Source organism: Tamandua tetradactyla, chromosome 2 (genome assembly GCF_023851605.1).
Source record: "Tamandua tetradactyla isolate mTamTet1 chromosome 2, mTamTet1.pri, whole genome shotgun sequence".
In the NCBI taxonomy this organism is placed as follows: Eukaryota; Metazoa; Chordata; class Mammalia; order Pilosa; family Myrmecophagidae; genus Tamandua; species Tamandua tetradactyla.
Genome location: NC_135328.1, coordinates 200,621,576 through 200,627,613, shown reverse-complemented (window position 1 = coordinate 200,627,613; position 6,038 = coordinate 200,621,576).

The window sequence follows — 6,038 nt, the reverse complement described above, 5'->3', positions numbered from 1 at the left end:
CCATCAATCCCCTCATTCTGAAATGGGGCCATGACATGTATTCACATGAAAGACTCAAAAATGAACCACACAGGGGCTCAGTGTTGGGATGTGAACTCGGAACGTGTGGCTAGTGTGACTGCAGACTGGGGTAGGACTGGTGGGAAGCGGGTTTTAGTGGCCTAGGAGACTCAAGATCTAGCGGCCTGTTTCTTCCACTTGGAGGCAGTGAACCTCAGCTTCCGCATCTGCAAAAAATGGTACATTAACCCCCTGCCCTTTCTACCTCCCTGGGCTTTGTGAAATGCAAAGGTGACCAATAGCATGTGATGGCCCTTGGGGAATGGGGAAAAGGTTATCACAGAGCAAAGGGCAATTTGTTTAAGAAAGATAAAGTGAAATGGATAGCTACTATTAGCTATGTGCCAGGCACTGTGTTAGGCTCTTATTAACTAATTTAATTATTATGATCCCATTGAACCTAAATGGTATTTCTCCTTTGATTGCCAAGAGCACCATGGCTTGGCAAGGAAGGGGGCAGCTGTCCAGGGCCATCCCTGGCCTACTTGGCAGAGCTGCTGTCTGTGCTCAGATCTCCCACCTTCCACCCTGCGATATCCTGGCCTCCCAGAAGCTAATTCTGTAGTCAAGCTGCTTGTGTCCTCCTGTCTGTCTGCAGTGACCTTCAGAAAGGCCACTCTTTCTCCAAACTCTTAGGTGCTGAGGTCCAGGGATTCCCCGTGTCCCTGCCCCCCCCCCCCCCCCCACTGGCTCAGCCGCAGCAGTGGGGTCTCCTGGGGCATTTATCTCTCTTCTCTTCAAACTCAGACATCTACAATGTCTGAGACCTAGGGCCAGAGCCTTCTGATGTCGGCCATCGGGTAGACTCACTGAATTCTGAGTGGATCGAAGATGACTGAGAAATCCTCTCCTTTTTTTGTCTCCCATAATCCGAAAAGACACCAACAAGTTCATCTTTCAGTTTAAATTTCGCCAATGGCTTTAGTCGCCGGATGTCTCAAATTATAAATCCCGAGCACCCACCGTCTGCTCTTTCATGCATAACAGATGAAGCCGGGAAGAACGAAGTCACCTTTCAGATTGGATGTGACCTTCAGCTTCAGTGGTGGATGTTGGGGTCTTCCCAGGAGATCCCATCCCAGTTAAGTCTTTCCAAGGGTTTCTCAGCAAGCCCAGAATGGGAACCTGGGTTCCTTCAGGCCCTCGGTGCTGGCTTGGGGTTTGGCCTTCACCCTACCTTCCTCCCTCCACCTCTCCCCATCTGTGTATCAGAACAGGTGGCCTATTTATCAGGAAGTGAACTTTTCTCCAGTGTTTCCTACATGCCGACCCTTTTACATCCTATACAGCCAACAGTGGTCATGTTAGTTCTTACAGCCATGCTCCCACGTGGTTGTGGCCATATTCCCATTTTGAGATGGGACAGCTGGGGCTCTGGGAAGGCAAGGGAATTGACCAAAGGTTCACAGCCAGTAAGGGGTGGACTGGGATTTGAACCTGTCTACCTGACTCCAGCGCTTGTGTGTTGCCACTGCACTGTACCCCTCCTTGTAGGGAGAAGAGCAAGCCCAAGCCAAGCTCCTATGCCTTGCCCTGCCATGCCAGTGGCTCTGCAATGAGCAGCTTCTACTACCCAGTGGACCAGGAGGCTGCTGGCCAGTGGGTGTCTTCACAGGCAGAGCACAGGGCGATGGGCTTTGGCTTGGTCAGATGCCTCCCAGACCCTTCCCACCTCTGCCCCTTGGAGGTGTACTCAGGTTAGGACTTGGTCGGGCTGCATCTCATCCCATCAGGTCCCGTCTGTTTACTCCCAACAGGTATTGCCCAGCCTTCTCTGGGAGCAGATTCAGCAATGCATTACCAGCAGTGAATGCCCAACTCAAAGAGGATGGGAAGGAGGGGGAAGGACATAGGTGGACAGGTAGCTACATCTACACGTTAGCTAGCTCCACTGCTGTGCAGTGTCCATGCTGGTAGGCATCGTTAGCCCATTTTTGAGGTGACGACACTGACCACTGAGGTTATGTGGCCTGCCATCTTCGAAAGCTGGTGAGAGGCAGGCCTGGGAGCCAGAGCTGTGTCTTTCCCACTATTCTGGGATGGCCCTGCCCCCTGCAGGTCACCTAGAAATCTGAGAACATAGTGACCTTGCTAGTGAGCTAGTGAGCCCAGCACAGAGTAACCCTGAAATCTTCCTCTCCAGAGCATTGTCAAGTATTGGGAAAGGGACCAAAAAAGAGTGGTGCTTTTATGTCTCTAGTTATGCTACCTTGTGCAAACTACATAACCTCTTTAACCTGGTATTCTAGTTTGCTAGCTGCTGGAATGTGATGTACCAGAAACAGAATGGCCTTTCAAAAGGGGAATTTATTAAGTTGCAAGTTCACAGTTTTAAGGCCGTGAAAATGTTCCAATTAAATGAAGTCTATAAAAAATGTCCAAATGAAGTCACCAACAAGAGGTTACCTTCACTCAAGAAAGGCTGATGAAATTCAAGGTTTCTCAACTGGAAAGGCGCATGGCGACATCTGTTTGCTTTCTCTCCAGGCTTCTTGTTTCATGAAACTCTCCCGGGGGCTTTTTCCTTCTTCATCTTCAAAGACCTCTGGCTGCGTGGGCTCTTGTGGTTCTTGTGGCTCTCCTGCCTTTTCCAAAATGTTTCCTCTTAAAGGATTCCAGTAAATTAAACAAGACCCACCTAGAATGGGTGGAGTCACATCTCTCTCTGATCAAAGATTAATACCCACAATTGGGTGAGTCACATCTCCTTGGAAATAACCTAATCAAGTTTCCAACCTAAAATATTGAATAGGGATTAAAAGAAACAGCTGCCTCCACAAAATGGATTGGGATTAAAACATGGCTTTTCTAGGGTACATAATCCTTTCAAACCGGCACAGCTGGGTTCCTGCCTTTGTCCTTGAGTGGTGAGGACTTGGACAGTGGCGGGAGGCCCTCCACCAGTGCCCAGCCTGTTGGTGCCAGATCAGGCTGCTGCCTTTGCTTCCCTGCCAGGATAGATGTGGGCTGTGTCATAAATCCTTGTTGCCATGTTAACAATTCTGACCACCTGCTGAGCCCCCAGCATGGGTCAGGGCTTCCATGGCCTGTCTCGGGGATGACTGAGGTACGATTCCCCACCCTTGACCTTTCTGCAGTCCAGGGGTGTGGGTCACGGTGCATCTGGAAGGCCCCTGGGCATGGAGTAAGTTTGTACCACAGCAGGGGGATGTTTGAAGCTCAGGAATGGTGGCTAGGGAAGTTGGAGTGGTCTTTTGGGGTGGGGGTGGGGGTGTTCCAGCTGGGTCCTGAAGGATGGGGAGAAAGGTTGGAGATTGCCTTCTCACCTTGCCTGAGAGTCATGAGTCAGGCATGGGGTCAGGGCCTGTATCTTAGTCACCCTGTGACCCCAGTGCCCAGCTTAGCACCTGCACAGAGTTGCCATCGGTGACTCAAATTGACTCATTAGTATAGGGGAACTGAGCAAGGGCAGGCAGTGGAGGCTCTGCAGCCCGATGGTCCACTCTGCGGGTTGTCTGGTGAGAAGGCAAACTGACCTCTGCAGACTCACCTGCGTGCACTTGGCTCAGCGCGCTGGGTCACCACAGCCCAGGGCTTGGCATGCCAGCCCCACCTGACTTGGTAAAACGTAGCGCCAAAGATGGTGCTTTCCCAAATATCCTCAAAGCAAGGATTCCAGAATGCTACTGCTGGAAAAGCCCTTAATTGTCCTCCAGACCGCCAGCGGCCCCCCCCCCCCCCTTTTTTGCAGTTGGGCAGTGGGGCCCAGCAAAGGCACAGGACTTGCCCAGACAGCTGAGAAGCAGAGCTGGGACTTGAGCTGTGCTCTTTCCAGGCAGCCCTTGCCCAGTCCTGCACACACCCCACGGAGAGGAGAGAGAAGTCCCTTCTCTGAGCCTGCTGGAAGAGAGCCATGCGCTCGAGGTCTGCAGGGCTCGTGGGGAAGTGGAAATGATGATGACAAGAAGAGACTGGAGAAAAGGACCTTGGTGAATTCTCCAGCACGTAACAAGTATCGACTCAGCACTCAGTCTCTTCGTTGTCCCTCCCCTCGGGCCCCACGGCTTCATCAGCTCGAGCTGCTGGCACAGATGCCTGGGAGAGGCTGCCAGGAGCTGTGAGTGCCGCACAGCCTCTGCCACCAGGCTGGACTGGTTTGAAGCCTCATCATGTCTTTGGACAAATGACTGTCTAGCCTGAGCCTCAATTTATTCATCTGTACAATAGGGTGGTAGCAGTGCCGTCCAAACAGGGCTGTTGTGAGGAGCACAGGAGTTAATGCATGGAAATGCTGTGGGCACCATATGCTGCTCTTGTTCCTTGTTTTATTGCCCTGTGTATGGGATGGGGAGAGGGGAGTGGCAGCGGGAGGGGAGCCGACCCGCCTCACCAAGGGGCAACCAGGCTCCCACTCCTGAGCTCCAGAAGGAAACAGAAGGGAAGGGAAATGGTGCTGAGGTGCCACCTGACCTGCTGGCACCCCCATCTCCCCTGCCACTCCTGGGGGAAGTGAAGGCAACTGGGGGTGGTTAGCCCAGAGAAAACCTTGCTGCACCCTTGCCTATGCCTGGGGTGCTGTGCTGAGAGTACATCCTCATGACCAGAGAGGTGGGGTATTCTAGTTTGCTAGCTGCCAGAATGCAATATACCAGAAACAGAATGGCTTGTAAAAGGGGAATTTAATAAGTTGCTAGTTTACAGTTCTAAGGCCGAGAAAATGTCCCAGTTACAACAAGTCTATAGAAACTTCCAATCAGAGGCATCCAGGGAAAGAAACCTTGGTTCAACAAGGCCGATGAAGTTCAGGGTTCTCTCTCAAGTGAGAAGGCACATGGCAAACACAGTCAGTTTCTCTCTTACCTGGAAGGGCACATGGCAAACACGGTGTCATCTGCTGGCTTCTTCTCCTGGCTTCCTGTTTCATGAAGCTCCCTGGGAGACATTTTCCTTCTTCATCTCCAAAGGTCGCTGGCTGGTGGACTCTGCCTCTTGTGGCTATGTCATTCTGCTCTGCTCTCTCTGAATCTCTTCATTCTCCAAAATGTTTCCTCTTTTATAGGACTCCAGAAACTAATCAAGACCCACCCGAATGGGTGGAGACATGTCATCACCTAATCCAGTTTAACAGCCACTCTCGATTACATCACATCTCCAGGGAGATGATTTAATTACAATTTCAAACATACAATGCTGAATAGAGATTAGAAGAAACAGCTGCCTTTACAAAATGGGATTAGGATTAAAACATGGCTTTTCTACGGGACATACATCCTTTCAAACCAGCACATGGGGTGACCCGACTAAGAGGTGAGGAGGCCAGGTCTGCCTGCATTGAGCCTGGGCTCTGCCCCCTGGGTCCACTGCCAGCGGGCTAGGGGTTCGAGTGATCCAGGCAGCACCCATTTATTGAGCACCCATCATATACCAGGCCTGGTTCCAGATGCTCAGAACATGGCAGCAAACATAGACAAAAATCCCCATCCTCATGGCACTGGGGTGCTGAGCCCACCCCCACGCCCCCATTATGTATAACTGTATCAAGCAGGGAGGGACTAGAGAGTGATTCTGTGGGGCAGAGCTGTGTGACAGGCAAGGACATTTGAGCAGAGACCTGGAGAAGGTAGGGGAGCTCACCACATGGCTCTCAGAGGGAACAACATTTGGGATAGAGGGAACAGCAGGTGCAAAGTCCTATGGCAAGAGGAAGTCCGGAATGTTCAAAGAACAGCAAGGAAGTCATGGGGCTGGAGAGAAGGAGCAAGGAGATAAGCTGAGATGTGGGGTCAGGGAGGGCAGGATCAGGCTGCAGGGACCTGGGGGACCGTGGCAAGGGCTTTAGACTTGCTTCTGAGTGAGCTGGAGATTCACAGTGCTTCTAGGCAGGGAGAGACAGGCTGGAAAGGGGCAGGCAGAAGGTTGGAAAGGCACAGGCTTTCCTCCTCTGTTTTCGGATGCGAGGCGTCTGGGTTAGTTGAGGAGAACGAGCGCATGTGGCCAGGCGCTGGGTTTAGTAGTGG